Genomic DNA, 20159 nt, shown 5'->3' with positions numbered 1-20159 from the left:
ACAAAATATTTCATTATGCTACCATAAAATTTAGAATACTGTTTCCGAACCCTTCTCAACATGCATCAGCATTATTGTATTAAGATGGCATTCAAATAAATAAGTGCATTCTTTACGCCGAAGTGCATAGCTTGATAAACAAATTCCAGAAAAGTACATATCTTTAAAACATAGCATTGTGAAACAAATATAAAATAAGCAAATTAAAACCAATGTGGCTTGGTATATGGTCAGTCAAATGATAAAAGATAAGAAAAGGGCATTCAACACATTTTCATAAAGGGGTTGATTGCATTCTATAACAAATATAATTAGGACAATATGGCTTTCAAAGGATGACTAGTTACATAGTTACATAGTTACATATCTGAAAAGAGACTTGCGTCCATCAAGTTCAGCCTTCCTCACATTTGTTTTTTACTGTTGATCCAAAAGAAGGCAAAAAAACAGTTTGAAGCACTTCCAATTTTGCAACAAGCTAGGAAAAAAAATCCTTCTTGACCCCAGAATGGCAGTCGGATTTACCCTTGGATCAATCAGTTATTACCCTACAGAAATATTATATCCTTGAATATTCTGTTTTTGCAAGTATGCATCTAGTAACTGTTTGAACATCTGTATGGACTCTGATAAAACCACTTTTTTTTCAGAATTCCACATCCTTATTGGTCTTACAGTAAAAAAAACGTTCCTTTGCCTTAGACGAAATCTTCTTTCTTCCAGTCTAAATGCATGACCTCGTGTCCTATGTAAATAGATTTCCACACAATGGTTTGTATTGGCCCTGAATATATTTGTATAATGTTATCATATCCCCTCTCAGGCGACATTGTTCTAAACTAAATAGGTTTACATTTGTTAACCTTTCTTCATAGCTGATATGTTCCATTCCTTTTATTAACTTTGTAGCCCGCCTCTGCACTTTTTCTAGTGCCATAATATCCTTCTTTAAAGCAGGTGCCCAAAATTGCACAGCATATTCAATATATGGTCTTACCAGTGATTTATAAAGAGGCAAAATGATATTCTCATCCCGAGAATTAATGCCCTTTTTCATGCATGACAATACCTTACTGGCCTTAGCCACTGCTGATTGACATTGCACATTGTTGCATAGTTTGTTGTCCATAACAATTCCCAAGTCCTTTTCGTGTGTTGTTATCCCTAATTCACTTCCATTAAGGGTATACGTTGCATGTGCATTCTTTACGCTGAAGTGCATAACTTTGCATTTTTCAACATTAAATTTCATCTGCCATTTGAGTGCCCAGTCCCCCAGTTTATCTAAATCCTTCTGCAGCAAAGTAATATCTTGCTCACATTGTATTATTTTACAGAGTTTTGTGTCATCTGCAAACACTGAAACATGACTTTCAATGCTTTTTTCAAGATCATTTATAAACATGTTAAATAGAAGGGGTCCCAAAACAGAACCTGCCCAGCTTGAAAATGTACCATTAATAACAACTCTTTGTACTTTATTTTTAAGCCAATGTTCTAACCAAGAACAAGCATTTTCATCTAGACCGATTAAGATGGGTTAAACTCATGGTGATCCAGCAGATGTGATCTTCTTGGATTTTGCTGAAACATTTGATACCGTTTCACACAAAATGTTACTAGTAAACTGAAATCAGGTGGTTTAGAGAAAATATCATATTACATGATCGAGCTACATAATTTCAAAGAAAGATGGAAAACAATTATGACAAAAAATTAGATAGTGTGTGCACTTTTACCTTCAGAGGTTAAACTGGTCTCAAATAGTTTAACCCAAAAAGTGAGTCTCCAGAGTTGATCTCAATTTCCCCCAGATGGCATATGGCTTCTGCAATCGCAGTTTCTTTTTTGAAGACAGTTTTGTGAATGGGGAGTCAGACGCCTGGCGATACCCCGCACTTCTGAGATTTTAGAAGCCATATGCTGACTGAGGGAGCTGAGGATCAGTGCTGGAGGCTCACTTTGGGGTTAAATCATTTGAGAAAGGTCTAACCTCTTAAAGTAATAGTGCATCCATGGGCCTCCTGGCACCATAAGAACTTCACTTAGATGAAGTTATTATGGTGCCTAAACTGCCTAAACTGTCCATTTAATGTCTGCACAAGGATGCTCTACACTCTTTTTTATTGTGTTACCACTGTATTAAATTCATAAAGCCTGTCTGTATCAGTTTAATAATTAAAAATTTAGAACTGAAAATTATTAAGGAAAAAAAAATTGGAAGTGCTATTTCTATCTGTTTCATTTCAATGTACTTAGTGGTTTCAAAGGATATCATCGCCTTTACAGTTTGAAACTGTCTTAAATTTTAATCTAATTTCTACTGATCTGCAGCCATTCAAAAAGCCACCATCTGTTATTGTGGAATCCCTGAGAACAATCTTGCCTATTGGGAACCAAATGTCCACATGGCCCTGCCAAAACAGAATGAGTCAATGAAGTGCCAACAGAAATCCCTGCTCTAGTCTCTTGGAAGAATAAAGCCTTAAGCAGCAATTTCAGTAGCCTGTAGCATCATACAAACTTGTCTTGATACCCACCAGCAGATGTATTGAGTATGCACACTCTTAGTGTTACTGCAGTACAGGATAGCAGGAAAACATTTTCATTTTATATTTGTTCTGTTATCAGCCTGCCACAGAGTATATCCAACTCTAGGGATACTACTGCTAATTTGGTGTTTCAGTTCTAAACTAAAATTCAAAATTCCAACAGCATTTTTTACCATGTACATCCTGTGTTCTTCTGTTATTCAGTTTCTTCTGTCAAGTTTTAGCACCCTGATGTGAAGCACCACAACTCTTATTACTTCCTTTCCGGTAGTTCTACATGCAACTTAGGCCGGCTAGGTTTGCAATTCAGTGATTCATTGAGAATTCCATGAAAGGATGTGACATCTGGATTGGGTTCTGTTCCACTTGATTGCTAGTTTATTAGTTCTTAGTATTTTGAGTATTATTTCTGTTCATGGTCTACTGTTATTGTTGCATTACTGCTGTGATCGCATAAAATATCTACATTTTATAATGTATAACCTATTGTTTTAGTGTATTTGTTGAGAATAAATAAGCTTTATCTCCACAATATCACCAGGTGGGGACATTCTTTTATTTACTCCAGGCCGGTCACAATTTGTATTTACAGAGTTTCATTACTCTGCGTTTCAGCATTATTTGTAGATGTGAGATGACCTTCACTTATTTTCATCAGAAGCAGGAGCTGAAGACATAGTAACTCAGATGCTGATTGGCACAGCTTGGCGTTTTGCCATGCATGCATGATAGCCTCCCAGTGCTTTCCTATGGGAAAACATTGGATTGGCTGAGATTTTCAATTTTGATGATCTCAGCCAAGGATGTGGAGCAAGGGCAGAGCCTGCCAAGGCAGACCCACACAGCGCTGGAATAAAGCTAAATTTTAACCCTTTTTAACAGATGCAAGAAGAGGCCGGCTACCTAAAATGTGTTTTATAATACTGTTGTGTCAGGAATACCAATTTGTATTCCTGACACTAAAGTTTTCCTTTAACTGTCAACTTAAACTTGATGTTTCTGAGATCCAGTTTTATCAAAACAACGTTTTTTTAATGCAGATGCTGAAAACACAACTTTTGCTGCCAGGGCAGCAAAGCCCTTGAATCTCTCAGCGTCTTTTTTTGTATGTTGCATGAATTACTTTATTGGTAATTTTTGATAGAACTAAATAGACAAATTTAGGAGGCCTCTTCAAAAAGACCATCTTTGTTACAGGAAGAGACATAAAACAGTGCTCTTCTGGTACACTGATCATGTGCAGGTGTATCACGAGTGTAAAAAACATCAGGGACACTTGCTACCATTTATGGTGGTAATGTGCATATCTTGATCAATACCTCGAAATACATTTATCAAGACATATATTAAGCCATAGCATTTAAGATCTTTGAATGGACTAATTCTAAAGATAATGATACATTTTGTAGAGAATAATTCCAAACAGGCAACAATTAAATTTAAAACATAATATGGCATACATTTTACAAATCTATGTTTACATTTTAAATTGTTCAGCAATGCAGGTGGATTTTAGCCAGTATAATGAGTACTATAGTACTACCTAACGACTTAAAGAGCCCATTTAAGTGGCTGACTTGTTTGATTCTTTCTGAACAAAGACTCAGCTGAGTTATATAAAAAATATATAAGCTGATTGATAATTGCAGATTGCCAAATACCTGCTTAAGAAAAGTTTATGCATTTTATAAACAATTATTATCATTATTTATTTTGTATTTATATTTTCTGCCACCCACTGCTTTATACTGTCCTTTACAACACTTTTTTTCCAACTACACTTTACAATTGTCATTATACATGCCAAACAGGTTAATAATAATAATAATATATATATATATATATATATATATATATATATATATATATATATATATACACTGCTAAAAAACCAAAATAACAAAATGTAACTCCAAGTCAATCACACTTCTGTGATATCTAACTGTCCACTTAGGAAGCAACACTGACAATCAATTTCACATGCTGTTGTGGAAATGGGATAGACAACAGGTGGAAATTATAGGCAATTAGCAAGACATCCCCAAAAAAGGAGTGGTTCTGCAGGTGGTGACCACAGACCACTTCTCAGTTCCTATGCTTCCTGGCTCATGTTATGGTCACTTTTGAATGCTGGCGGTGCTTTTAGTCTAGTGGTAGCATGAGACGGAGTCTACAACCCACACAAGTGGCTCAGGTAGTGCAGCTCATCCAGGATGGTACATCAATGCGAGCTGTGGCAAGAAGGTTTGCTGTGTCTGTCAGCGTAGTGTCCAGAGCATGGAGGCACTACCAGGAGACAGGCCAGTACATCAGGAGACATGGAAGAGGCCATAGGAGGGCAACAAGCCAGCAGCAGGACCGCTACCTCTGCCTTTGTGCAAGGAGGAACAGGAGGAGCACTGCCAGAGCTCTGCAAAATGACCTCCAGCAGGCCAGAAATGGCCTGTGTGATTTTGTTGTCAGTACATTCAACTATGTAAAGAACAAAGTATTTCAGAAGAATATTTAAGTCATTCAGATCTAGGATGTGTTATTTTTGTGTTCCCTTTATTTGTTTGAGCAGTGTATATATATATATATATATATACACATTTTATAAAGGTAATAATTTTTCACTTATTTTTTATAATTTCTTTTTGATTCTATGGTTTCAAGATTATTATTTTTTTAACAAAAATATATTTGGTTTGGGTTGGAAGATAGAATTACCCATCCGTTTGTTATTTAGCTATCTGGGGGAATCCAGAGGAGTTCATTACGTGTTTTGAAACATGAGTACTGAATGTGTGTTTCCATTTCTTGTATATTTTACAGCATACTTAAGTGATGCCTACATAATTAAGTATTTCATCTAACTTGATAGAAAGAAGAGAACGTCTGCCAGCTTGAAAGAAATTGCAACTCAGATGTTCTGGGAAAAAAAAAACCTGCAAATCCCTCAGACCTGACAGATTCCGTTACCATGAGAACTGCAGATATTTCCATTGTGACGACTTGCTCCAGCAGCCATCTGTTACACCCATTTGATTAGGAAGTACAGCTCAGCAAGATCAGATTTTTTTTCTCATCACACCTCGGTCCAAAGCCATGCAGAACGAGGAATGTTGCATTTTTTTAATACTACACTCAATGGTTTAACATCATTATGCGAGGCTGGGAGCATTTGTTGAAAATCTGGTAGAGACAGTCATCAGATACCTAAGCCACTGAGAATAAAAGAACCTTAAAAATCAGTTAGCTTTGTTAATACAGTTGCATTCAATGTCAATTTGGAGTATTTATCAGTGTGTAATATATTATCAAAATCTATCCATCTATCTATCTATCTATCACGGGGTCATTACCCAAACTTACAGGAAATGTCCAATCCAACAAACAAAGGTTCTAAATAAATGTATTACCGGACGTAGAGTGTCTGGACTTAACATAAGAAAGATAAAGACAAAGTCAATAAAAGCCAAGGTCTGGATACTAGAAATAAGGATAAACAAAAAACAAAGCTAGGTCAGGATTCCAAAAATACTCAAAGTCAGAAACAAGCTGGTTCAGTATACCAGGAATACACAAAGTCAAATACAAGCCAAGGTCAATATTAGGATATCAAGAGAGACTTACTATAAAAACTAAACGTGTATCCAGGCAGAAACCATAATAGGACACTGAAAAAGGGCCCACATTAGCATTACATAGGCTTCCATATGTTCTGATTGGTCATCTCTGCAACTCCAAAATGATTGATAATGTAGTCCCCTGAATGACGAAGTCACCTTAAGGATGGACATGGCGTCACTACATTATTCATGAACCAGGAGGAGGAGTGGTTTGCTGGGCCGAATGGTAAGTGTAATGTTAGTTTCCTGTGCAGGTTGCATAACCGTGTGGAGCTTTTGGCCGTATGAAACATTTGGCCTGCTTGACTCAAGGATGGGAGCAGTGTAGGCACATTGATACATAGTTTGCTACAGATCATCCCCTGAAGAATATGCCTACCGGACATATAACACCAGGCTTGCCCGGGTGATGCAGGTGAAAGGAACGAACCAATCGGGGAGCATGGACATCAAAGTGAGGAACAGAACTATGCTCCTCTGGACCATAAAATGGTTACATATAAGAGGTCTCAACAGGGAGGGGAGAAAGACATTAGGTATACGCATAGAATTAGGTAAGTCCAAAGCATATCAAACAGGGTTCACTTTACGCAAGAAATGGAATGAACCAATAAAATAAGGAATTAATTACATAGAAGACATTCGGAGACTTATATTGTGTGTAGAAAGCCAGACCCTAGTGCCCACCACATAGGAAGGAGCTGCACAATGATGTCTATGAGCAAGTTTCTTCTGTTGCTGAGAGGAAAGAACTAAGAGATGCAAACCAGTCATATGTTCATCCAGCTGGCATTCCCTGTAAGGAGAATGCAGTCATGAGAACAATAGGTTTACGCCCACAAACAACATAGAAAGGACTGTGACCTAAGGATTTGTGAGTAGCATTATTGTGAGCAAACTGAGCCTAAGGAAGTAGCTCAACCCAATCATCCTGGTGATGAGATATACAGCAATGGAGAAATTGCTCAAGACACTGGTTAAGACTGATCAGCACATTCAGCAGTTCCATTGGTCTGTGGTTGGTAGGCAGAAGACAGTTCAATACCCATCTCCGATCAAAAATACCTCCAGAAACGAGAAACAATCTACCTCTATCAGATACAGTTGTGCTCATAGGTTTGCATAACCTTGAAGAATTGGTAATATATGTACCATTTTTAAAGAAAACATGAGTGAGCAGGCAAAACACTTTTATTTCTTATGGGATTCATATTCAACTGTAGGTTATAACAGAATGGCACGATCATAAAACAAAACATGGCAAAAAAAAATAAAAAATGAAATGACCCATGTTCAAAAGTCTGCATACCCTTAGTTGTTAATACTGTGTATAGCCCCCTCTAGCATCAGTGACAATGTGCAGTCTTTTGTAATAGTTATCTATGAGGCCCCTAATTCTTGCAGGTGGTATAGCTGCCCATTCATCTTGGCAAAATGGCTCCAGGTCATGCAAAGTCTTTGGTTGTCTTGCATGAACTGCATGTTTGAGATCACCCCAGAGTGGCTTGATGATATTAAGGTCAGAAGACTGTGATGGCCACTCCACCTTTTTCTGCTGGAGGGTCAGCTTGGCTTTGTGCTTAGAGTCATTGTCAGCCTTTGTGAAGAAGAATGAAAATTTACTGCCAGTATTTTCTGATAACATGCTACCTTCATCTTGCCATCAATTTTCACTAGAAACTGTGAGAGCTCACCCCGTCCCTTCCCCCTCCCCAAAACATTAATGAGTCACTACCTTGCTTCACAATGGGGCTGTTCTTTTCACTATGATCCTTGTTGACCCCTCTCCACACATTGCGCTTATGGTTGTGAACATAAAGCTCTATTTTGATCTCGTTACTCCAAACTACAGTGTGCCAAAAACTGTGAGGCGTGTCAAGGTGTAGTCGGGCATATTGTAAACTGTTTTTTTTTTGTAGTATTGACGCAGTAAAGGCTAATTTATGGCAACAATGCAGCTCATTTTTGCTCAGGTATGGTCGTATTGTGCTCCTTGAAACAACCACACAGGCTTTTTCCAGAGCAGTCTGTATTTCTCCTGAGGTTATCTGTGGGTTTTTCTTTGTATCCCGAACAATTCTCCTGGCAGTTGTGGCTCAAATCTTTCTTTGTCTACGTTTCCTTGGCTCGATATCAAGTTCCCAGAATTTTCCACTTCTTAATAAGTGATTAAACAGCTTTTCAAGGCTTTGGATATCTTTTTATATCCTTTTCCATCTTTAAAAAATTCCATTACCTTGTAACGCAGATCTTTTGACAGTTCTTTTCTGCTCCCCATGGCTCAGTATCTTGCCTGCTTAGTGCATCCACGTGGGAGCTAACAAACTCATTGACTATTTATACACAGACACTAATTGCAATTTAAAAAGACAGGTGTGGGAAATTAACCTTTAATTGCCATTTTAACCTGTTTGTGTCACCTTGTGTGTCTGTAACAAGGCTAAACATTCAGTATGTACATTTTTGATCAGGTCCATTTGGGTGATTTCTGTTATCATTATGATTTAAAAAGGAGCCAAACAACTATGTGATAATAAATGGCTTTATATGATCACTATCCTTCAATAAAATATTTTTTTTGCATGATCAGTCATATTTTCAAAATCAGTGCCAACATTTCACAATTTCTGCAAGGGTATGCAAACTTTTGAGCACAACTGTAAATATCTGTTCTGGTATAACTTGAAGACAAAACAACTCCTTGGAGAACATCTTTTTTTAGGGGTATAAAGTGAGCCATTTTATAAAATCTGTCTACAACCATAAGAATAACTGTGCGTCCATTGGAAGGGACATGATTAACAGTAGAATCAGTTGATATACTAGACCAATGCCAAGTGGGAATAGGCAATGGTTGGAGCAGACCACTTGGGACTCTATGTATAGCCTTATTAGCTGCACAAACATCACATGCCTGTACATATTCCCTAATGTCCCCTTTAATAGATGGCTACCAGAAGAAATATAAGGGCAGTAGTTTTAGTAATACCAGGATGTCCTGTGGACTTGCTCTCATGACTTAAAGCCATGACCTCCTTTCTGACTTCTGTTGTGACATACAACTTATCTTTTGGTTTATTCTCAGGAATAGCAAAATTAGATTATGCCTTTACGATTTGGAATGAGAAGATATATTTTTTTCTAAATTGTGCATCAATAAAGAAGAGGATACAGAAAGAACAGTTGTAGCTACTATTCGTTCTAGCCTGTTGGGAAGTTAGCCTTTTAGCCTCTACTAAGTATGACAATTCTTGTGATTACACTATGATAGGATCCTTAGAGCCTTCTAGGAGATTTCTCCATTCTTTAAATGCAACAATAATGGCTAAAAACTCTTTATTCTCAGTGTCATAATTACATTTGGCCTGCGTACGTTTTCTGGAATGGAACCCACATGGGTGTAGTGGGTGGTAAGGAGACTTGTGCTGTGATACTATTTCAGAAGCATCCACCTCCAATGTAAATGGTAGCTTATGATCTGGTTGTCTGGGAATAGTTGCAGAAAGAAAAGACTTCCAAGTGCTTCTATAGCTTCAGGGAACCATATATAGTGGTTTGTACTTTTCTTGGCGAAGTTCGTAATAAGGGCTTCTACAGAAGAAAAATCCTTTATGAATCCTCTGTAATAGTTTGTGAACCCTATGAACCTTTCTATTGGTTTCAAACCTCGAGGTAGAGGCCACTCTACTACTGCCGACAACTTATTTGGATCCATACTGAAGTGTATATCACGTAGCTGCAAAGGTGGCTTCTGCTTTTAAATTTAACATGGATCATAACAGGCCGAGGTGCCTAAAAATGGAAGCAGAAAATATTTAACCATATTATATTAAAGAACTGTTATGGCTGCCTTTAAATGGACGCCCTAAGGCTAAACACGTTTCTTTCAACCACGATTGCCCTCAAGACGTGGAATATTATTTTTAGTAGTGTTAGACCATCCTCCAGTTTATCAAGAGCAATGCCATTAGCCATTCTAAACTATTACTTACCCACTCTAGATCTAACTTTTTGGCACTCCCATTCTATATATAATTTGAAAAAAAAATAATTCAGGGAATTCCCTTTTAACATTTAATCAATTTGAATAAAAAATTTGATTTGGACAATTTAATAGTACCAATATATACTCTAATAACAGACACATTTAAATAAAATTTAGAAATACTGGAATTTGGTAAAGGAGATAAATCATTAAAAAAAATTAATCGTAAAGGCATAATCTCATTTTGCTATTCCCATATTTCTCCTAGGCCCACATCTAAATGATCTTTTATAGAATCATGGGAAAGAGATTTGGGATTTTTATATGAACTGGAGGATTGGATATGTTTTATTCTCACCTTGAGAGGTATCACGCAGTGTGCCAGTCATCATGAGAATCATTTAAAAATTCTCTATCGTTGGTACCTGGTTCCATCACGCCTTCACAAAATTAATCCTAAAGTCTCAGACAGATGTTGAAGGGAGTGTGATGAGATGTCACACATGTCACACATTTGGTGGTATTGCCCTAAACTCGCTAGATTCTGGAGTGATATTCATAAACTTATTAAAACTGTTGACCCAAATTTACATTGGAACTCTGGCTTTTAATTTTTTTTCTCCAGAATCTGTCAATACAGTTGACAGAATAATAATAAGACATATTCTTATAGTCGCCACATCCTACTCATCCAGATATTGGAAATCCCCTGCTTTACCCTCTATAGTTGATGTACTAAAGTTAGCATTAGAAAACAAATCGTATGAGATGGCTAATTGACAGCCATCTTTACTATGGGATCAGCTTCATTATTTCTGTACTCAGTGGGAAAACAAGGTTACAAATCTAATAGTTTATAATTCAAGATATTCAAACAGTAAATTACTAGTTGTACAAACTTGTTTTATTCGTTTTACATAGATATATTACAATGTATTATCATCGATAAATATAGACATATCAATATTGCACAATAATATTGTAAATTCGAATGGATACTTCCCCCAAGTTCCCCCTTCCCATTTTTTTACTATTGTTCATTTAATTATTGTCATTTGTATTTTATTATAATATTAAATACCTAATAAGAACTATTTGAAAAAAATAAATATTTTTTTTTACCTCTGATTGGTCGAGCAGGCACTTTTTGAGGTTACAGTACAGACCATTAATAAGAAGTGTTTGCAACACCCTAGATACATGACAGTGATATGTTCTTATATCAGAAGAGTAGTTCATAATATTGTCTAAGCATAATACCACAAAGGATTGAATATATTTTCTAAGAATGTACTTTATAAAATCCTGGAATACTGCAAGAGCATTACAGAGGCCAAAATGCATAACAGCATATTCAATATGACCTTTCCTAATATTGAATGTGGTTTTTCATTAATGTTCCTCTTTAATCTTTACCAAGATCTATTTGGAGAGAGTTGAAATTAATTATATTATTTAAAAAAATAAAATAGAATAAAAGGATAGGCTTGGAGCCTCCAATAGCATCTTTATTGGAAACAAAAAAATCATTAACATAAAACAGCTTTATGTTAGTTTTATGTTATAATATAATTCCTTTCAACTCTCTCCAACACCCCCACTGGAGGACCCGTGAAGTGATATCCTTGGTGGGGATCATACCACCTACGCCTACATATATTGAGCAATATCCTATTTGCTCTTCACTTGTGAGTATACCTTAATTTTTTATAATTTTATTTTGTATTATCCAGAGAGCACTATTTTGTGTTTCAATCCTCTTTTTTTATATATCACCAACTATTTGAATACCGGCCTACTGCCATTGGAAAGGAGATATACCCTACTACCACTGGAGACCCCCTTTTGAAGACATCCAAGGACCATCTACATATCCATAGGGGGGATTGTACCGTCCAGGCGCACATATCTGGAGCTGAGTATAGGCTCCAGAAAATTGTGTAAGTGCAATTCATTTTCCTTAAATTACCATCACTTAAGATCTCAACATACTACACTATATCCGTGTCTTTTTCCTTCCCTCCTCCATATCGCTCTGAGTGTGGGAATTCCATCACAGGCGCTGCTCCCTGATCCTACTATTTACATCCATTGTACCACCAGAAAAGAAGAGACTCTGTTTTTTGGGGGGAAGTTTCAGCAGCCACATACTATAATTACAAGTACTGATATTCCACCTACCCCTCTAGAATAGTATCACACCCTAGCACTAAGGATAAAGTCTTACCGGTGCTTAGAATGGCCGGACTTAACGTACCCGAGAATAATCAGGAAACTAGACAAGGTCAGAGACACAGAACGAGACAGCAATAAGGAAAAGCCAAAAGTCAAGGGTACCAGAAATCAGGGAAGTCAAATCGAAGCCAATGTGAAAAACCAGAAAAACATGATCAGGAACACACTCTCGGATACCCATCTAAGGGAAACCATGACAGGGCAATGAGCTAAGGAATAAGTGAGTTGGCATAACCCTCTTGCAGATCTGATTGGCTGTACCTAGTCCTTGACCCCAATATGTGCGTGTGCGTCTTTTGCATGACGTTACCCACACATCGACGTCGTCTTTACTGTGGATGGACATGGGGCTATATAATTGCGTGGGTCCACAGCGGCCGGCGTGCACCGACATGCCGCAAAAGCCAGGCGTCATGGCAGAAGACGGCCGAGCGGCACTCCCCTCGATCTTCGGAAGGTAATTATCTCCGTTTTTGATACATGGAGGCGAATGACACATGACACATGGAGAGTAATGACAACTAGTCTCCTCTATGTAGCTGTTAAGGTCCACAGGTTTAAAAAAACTATGAGTTTTGATTATGTTTTGTTCTACCTAAACAGTTAAGTCCAGGAAGTTGACGGAGGTTTTCATGTACTCACTGGTCAGAGAGATGACCCAGTCGTTGGAATTTATAAAAAGTTAAAAATTATTTTAATATATTCTCTTAATATATTCCTCCATCATTATGTTTTCTTTGGGTATACCCTGTCATAAGGAGGCAATGCGCCTGATAGGAGATCATGATGTGATAACTTGTCTGTCTCCTTCTTTTTTTTTTTTTTTATTCATTTATTTATTTATTTTGTAAGTTCTTTATTTTTGTTGTGCATAAAATAAGATACAGGATTTCAGTGATCACGACATTGCTTAGTGACAGAGGAGATATCCAAAGTTACATGTCTAAAAGAATATACTGCACAATTTTTGAATGATAAAGACAGGCATAGTACTCTGTGATGGCTTGTTAATAGTGTGATAGTGTACAAGCCAGTGATTTTGCCTATAACAGGTTAGGTATATATGTAAGAGCCACAGCACCCAAATCCAGTCCTGGGACACTGGACGTCCTCATGCTTTATATGAGAATGTCCTGCATTTTCGAATCCCCCATAGGAAAGCATTAAGTCATTGTTTCCTATGGGGAAGGCCTAATGAGCATGTGCGCATTAGGTTCCCCTCATCACTAACGTCAGAGGAGGTGGAAACCAAAGGACCACGGCACTGGAATCAGCTAAGTGTTATTATGGTTATTTAACCCTTTATTCATCGGGGGAGCAGAGGGCAGAGCGACACTATAGTTTTAGTAATACAGGTTTGTATTTTTTTAACACTATAGTGTTCCTTTAAATATGTTTTTAACAATAATAGCATGGCAACCTATTTGGAATTCAATGATGTTGAGATATCATTGCTTTATGTGTATGACCGTGAGCATTCACTTACATTCACAATCTGCTATTTGCTATTTGCTGCTATTAACCAACCAAAAGTTTCAAATGGAAATTTACCAACAATACAACAATAAAGCACATGGGAATCATTTTTTGTCACCAAGGTCTAACACAGTATCAATGTGATATACAAAATAAGATCAATAGAATAGAAATAGTGTAGCAAATCACAAAAAATCACAGGTTGTTCACAGATATATTAGAGGAATGATTATCTCAGTGGTTACTTAGCAACCTAATATCAAGTTAACTGTTTTGGAAGAGGAAAAGTAAAATAAAGTAGTATTTAAATATAAAAATAAAATCCATGATACTCTGAGAGTTAAATATGGGAAGTGTTAAGGCCTCCAGTGTTAATAAATAAGATATTGTTATTTATAAAAAATATAATATAAATATATAAATAGCTAAAAATGGTTAATTTAGTTTCAACCTCATTTGTTGCATTCACAGCTTAAAAGTCACTTTGGTAGATGTTAAATAATAGGTTTTGAAGACGGTTCCATTGAGCTACATCTCATTTGTATTCACTCTGTACTTCTGGCTCTCTCTATAGCCTAATCATAATCTCATCTCTTTTATATGTTGATGCATGCAATTCTTTGGATAGTAGGGCTCCTAAAAATCTACATGCTTCTCAAATTATGTTATTTTCCTATTTTTTTTTTTTTCAGATGACCTCTTGAGCTATTGAAAATCTGGAATTCATCCATATGTACAACGAGATGTAGGGTGAGTTTAGAAAAGGAGAGTTTAGAATATTAAAAAGGAATATAAGCTCTGTCAGCTGGCCTCAAACATGTACTAGTTTATGGGATCCATGGGCCTGGAGAACTAAACTATACATATACAGCCACCCCCATGTATATGTATAAACGAGAAATCAGTTTACCTATCAGGTAAAAGCACAGAGAAATTCAGGACCATGGGGCACAAGAGGTTCAGCCTACAAGGCACTTTGGGTATGTGTGTCATATATATGCTGCAGAGATTTTTCCTCCTACTGGTAATGGGTCTCACCAATTAATTTGGGTAGTGGCCTGATACAGCTTAGTAGGATATGAACCCCAAAAAAGATTTTAAAAAAATAGACCATGAGCAAGGTAAGTCTGTTCTTGTAGATGTTGCTCATAGGAGCTTCATTGTTCCACTGTCTGTAGCTGACACTTTATTTCCTTTACTTCACTGCAGTTGGATTAGCTGCATATCTACCTGTACATATCTACTAGAGTTGTGAGGATTGTTCAGTTTGGTCAAATATTTTTTTTTTGAAATTGAAATGTTGTTCTTGATGTCTAAAGCTTATCAGTGTAATGGTTCGGCTTAACCAAAAAAACATATTCGAGAAAGCATTCAGGTGAGAGAAAAAAACTATTTGAGAAAGCATTCAGGTGAGAGAATTAGTGTGTGGCAATATTGCTTAACCTTATGGCTACACATTATCAAGCATTTTTGCTATGCCAATTCTGAATTATGAACTTGTTCTAATTACTTGACCATATCTCTATTAATAAACAAGTTACAGAATGTTTATAAGGGTGGCTGATTGTTTTTCCTTATGCAGTCTTGTTTTAATGAATAATGGGGAGCAGCTGTAGTGGCATTTACTATGTGGAATAAAAGGGAGTTTTTAAAAAAATGAAAGAGTGGAATGGGTGATTATATCATCAATTGCCTGCTCGTTGTTTCTATTCATTTTTTTTTAAATCTTCTTTTCAAATATAATTACTCATGCTGCTGCTCCCCCCCTTTTTTTTCAAATGCCTTTCATTGTAGTGGTTTCATCAGTGGTTTCAGCCTTTTGGTGCCTGCTACCTTTGCAGATGCAGGTGGGAGAAGCTAATGATAGCTATTTTTTTCATACTGAAAGATCACTGACACTACATACTTGATATGTGGGAAAGCTTTGTACTTCTTGGGTGGATGGGTTGAGTGGATGGGGAGTGGAGAGGGGGACTAGCAGTAGCTGTAGTAATATAATTTTATTTTATTGTTTGCATTTTGTTTTTACTTAACCACAGATTTTAGAATACTTTTACAAATTTTGAAACAACTTTGCAGGGAGAAGTGAGCAGCAAATTGGATCCTAGCTACCATATGAAGAGGCCTCAAGTATTAAACTAAAGAGCATGGTAACCCGACTTGATTGAACGTGAGTATCACTATTTGCTCCATTAGTTGCAAGTACATTTGTGAGCATTGAGAATTCAGAATGTCCCCTGTACCAGAAAACACTTTCTCACTTTCTACGGTAGTTGGTGGGCAACCAGATGCAGAAAGGCCACACACTCCTTTTCTCATCCTGTTAGCTCAGAAGTTCATCAGTAGGAGGCAAAGCTTGTTCAAACAGATCAGCTTTGATCAATTCAGTGGCATTATACTCCTTGTGGAATAAATTCTGGATTTCCAGAATGTTTATGAGGTAGGAGATTACCTGTTCCTTGCATTCTGTGGTTTAAACTTTCTTTGACATCATTGAATGGATTAACAACTGACACTTGCTGCTCTATTATTGTCTAATCCTCATGCCCAGTGGGTAGTCAACACCATTATTACATATTAATACCAATATTACATCTTTGCTATGTACATAATTGTATACCAAATATTTCAGAATATAGGATACAGTTCTTAACCCTAAAACTTGGTCTATACATTGTCTGCCTCTTGTACTTTGAAGGTCACCCAGCGCAATGACACATATGATTAATAGGAAGGAAACTAAGTCACGTTATATCAGGTTTCTCAGAAGGTTGGCAAAGCCGTGGTCTAATGGCGCCAATCCTAAAATCACAGCCCTGAAGGATAATTTCCTTTTTAATTCTCACCTGGCACTCGCAATGGCAAATCCTCTTTAATTGGTAGGCAGGCAAAGTAATTACAGGAGAATGCATGGAGATGATGTCAGTGTCATAACCTGGTGTGACCTCCTGTATATCTGACTGTCCAGTTGCTCCTGTTACCTCTGGGCAGCAATAGAGTGTGTGCATGGAAAATTATAAGAATAGGGACTCACATGTGGGAAGGAGGTGAGAGAAGAGGGAAACAATAGAGGGAAAGTGGTATGATAAGAAACAAAGGGATGGGGTTAGGAGAAGACATGAGCTAAGGGGGAACAAGGGGAAAAAGTGCATGAAGGGGAGAATTGAGGAGAGAGACACATATGGTGGGAATATGGGGAAAAGGAAAGAGTAGCACACCTAAGAGAAATAAACAGATGCTGAATGAGGACCACACTACAATAGGAGGTTGGAGCCATAAGGAGGGCTGTGAGAATAATCACAAGGGTGGCTAATCAAGACACAAGTGGGTGCAAGAGACTCAAGGGGGATTAAGAGACACAAGTAAGGATTCAAGAGACACAAAGAGGGGTGCAAAAGCTACAAGGTGGATACAAGAGATAATAATGGGGGGCAAGACATTTTATTTGATGGTTCAGAAATTAGGAATTAGTATGATCACCTTATCAGCCCAAGTTAAGATAAACTCCAGTTCATAACTAAATGAATCTCCAAGTCTAGATGTGGCTGTTTAATGTCTGCCAATTTCACAAGTAGCAACAGAGTGTTACCAGGAGCCACTACTAAAAAGTCAATTGCTTATTAAAGCCATTTCCTATTATTTTCTACGGGAAGAAGTTAGTGATCGATTCCAACCCTGTTGTTACTTTTACTGGCTGCTGCTAAGCTTTCAAGTTGACTAATTGATAAGACATGTGCAACCTCAGTGCTGGTAAAGTAGCAACTGTGGATTTGTTGTTTCCTATTAATGAACATAAGGCTGGTTTGCATTATGTAACATTGTCAATACTTTGGAGGCTTTATGCCAGAAAAATTATTATGTTGCATCTGCACCTTTAGGTAACTTTTTGATACCTCAAGTCATACTAGCACATTTCACATTTATTTTAAGAGAATTACAAGCTTTGGGATACTTCAGATTGCAAAAGCACTTAAAGGGACAATCCGGATCACTAAGCCACTTCAGCTTACTGAAATACTTTGTGCATGAAGAGTGTGTCCTCTTTTTGTCATTTTACCAAAAGTGCAGATTTTAATAGAAATTGGCACTTTGATAAATAAACCTTGCTACTCCCGCTGGCTTTCAAGCAGACAACAAGAACTGTTACTTCCTGGTTATTTAGCTCAGTGGCGCTAAACTCAGGAGGCAGCAACTGCCCAGAGCCCCTGCCGTGCAAAGACTTCTCATTGAGCTGCATTGGAAAGTCTGTGATTGGACAGTCACAGAAAGACTGAGCTGGGAAAGAAGGGAAGTGACTTGCAGCTTTTGCAAGCTATTCTTACATATACTCCCAATGAAAAAATGCATAATTAAACAGATGCATGTTTTCATTGGGGGTATATCTACCAAACCGTGTTATTTATTAATATATTGATTTTGGAAGTGGAGCGTCTCTTTAATATTCTAATCTATTTAAAGGATCACTATAGTGTCAGGAAAACAAAGCGGTTTTCCTGACACTATAGTGCCCTGTCCCTCTCCCGTGGCGCTAAATGGGTTAAAACCCCTTCAGCAGCTTACCTTATTCCAGCGCCGGACTTCCTCGGCGCTGGTGACCTCTCCTCCCTGCCTGAGTGGAGCGTAAGGGGCTGGAATTCGCATGCGCGGCAAGTGGCGCGCGCACATTCAAGCTGTCAATAGGAAAGCATTTCTCAAGGCTTTTCTATGGACGCTCTGCGCGATGGATGCGAAATTCAGGAAGACAGCTACTAGAGGTTGGCTTAACCCCTAATGTAAACATAGCAGTTTTCTGAAACTGCTATGTGTACATGTGAAGGGTTTAAACCAGAGGGACATTGCACCCAGACCACTTCATTGAGGTGAAGTGGTCTGGGTGACTATAGTGTCCTTTTAATGACAGATAGGAATTTATGTCACAGAATAAATGTGATATGGTATTCTGTAGCTTCAGTCTGCAGCTGCCATTTTGATATTAAGTGATACAACACTTGCCTTCTGTGTACATATATATGGCACTGGATTTTTTTTTTGCCAAAGACTCTTATACAAGTTGAAGATACATGCCTTTCAAATTGAAATATGCACATTAAGATGACTGTTTTGTTTGATTTATTTTGCATTTTCAGACACTAACCTCAGGAATAAGCTTAGCTAAGACACACAACTGTTTATGCATGCTTGTTATGTAGCTGTCTAACTAAATTGTAACAACGACTGCAACATTTTGGAATATACCATCAGGAATCAGTTTAGTTTATTCTCTTTAAGTGTTAAACTTAATTAGCTGCTCAAATACAAAAGGTTTTTCCTTGTATATAATTTTAAAAGTGGAGCGCTTAACAAAACAAAATATATATATATTATTACTCACTCTATAAAGAAACCATTGTGTAAAAGTTAATATGTGAATAATAAAAAGTGCTTCTTTGATTACTTATGTGTCATAAAAAAATCACCAAGTTTGGCTTTTTTGAAAAGTGCAATAGGGTGTATATGCAAGCTCAACTAAATACTTTATTTTCACAAATACAGTGCTATTCAATAAACTGCATATAACCAAACAATATTGTGCAGTATGGAATTAAGATATGCATATATTTTTCTTATTTTCACAATTAATAATGTGCAATTCAATAAAGTGTATATAATAACTAAAAACAATGTTGGATAATATAAATGTGTCATTATATACAATTGTGCTCATAATTTTGCATACAATTGGAGAATTGGTAATATATGTAAAATGTCTAAAGAAAACATAAGTGAGCAGGCAAAACACATGTCTTTTATTTATTATGGAATTCATATTTAACTGTAGGTTATAACAGAATGTCACAATTATAAAACAAAACACGGCAACAAAGAAAATAATGAAATCGCCTCTGTTCAAAAGTCTGCACACCCTTAGTTCTTAATACTGTGTATTACCCCCTTTAGCAGTCTTTTGTAATAGTTGTCTATGATGCCCCTAATTCTTGCAGGTGGTAAAGCTGCCCATTCGTCTTGGTAAAATGCCTCCAGGTTATGCAAAGTCTTTGGTCGTCTTGCATGAACCACATGTTTGTGATCTCCCCAGAGTGGCTCGATGATATTAAGGTCAGGAGACTGTGATAGCCTCTCCAGAACCTTCACCTTTTTCCACTGGAGGGTCAACTTGACCTTGTTTTTAGGGTCAAAAACAAGAGTGTTCCATGCGCAGCCTTTGTGCAGAAAAAATGTTGTGCAGAATTTTTTTTTATAATAGCATGCTGCATTGATCTTGCCAACAATTTTCATAAGATTCCCCATGCCTTTAGAGCT

This window comes from Pelobates fuscus, chromosome 5, assembly GCF_036172605.1.
Source record: "Pelobates fuscus isolate aPelFus1 chromosome 5, aPelFus1.pri, whole genome shotgun sequence".
Classification (NCBI taxonomy): Eukaryota; Metazoa; Chordata; class Amphibia; order Anura; family Pelobatidae; genus Pelobates; species Pelobates fuscus.
This window is presented reverse-complemented; position numbering follows the sequence as displayed.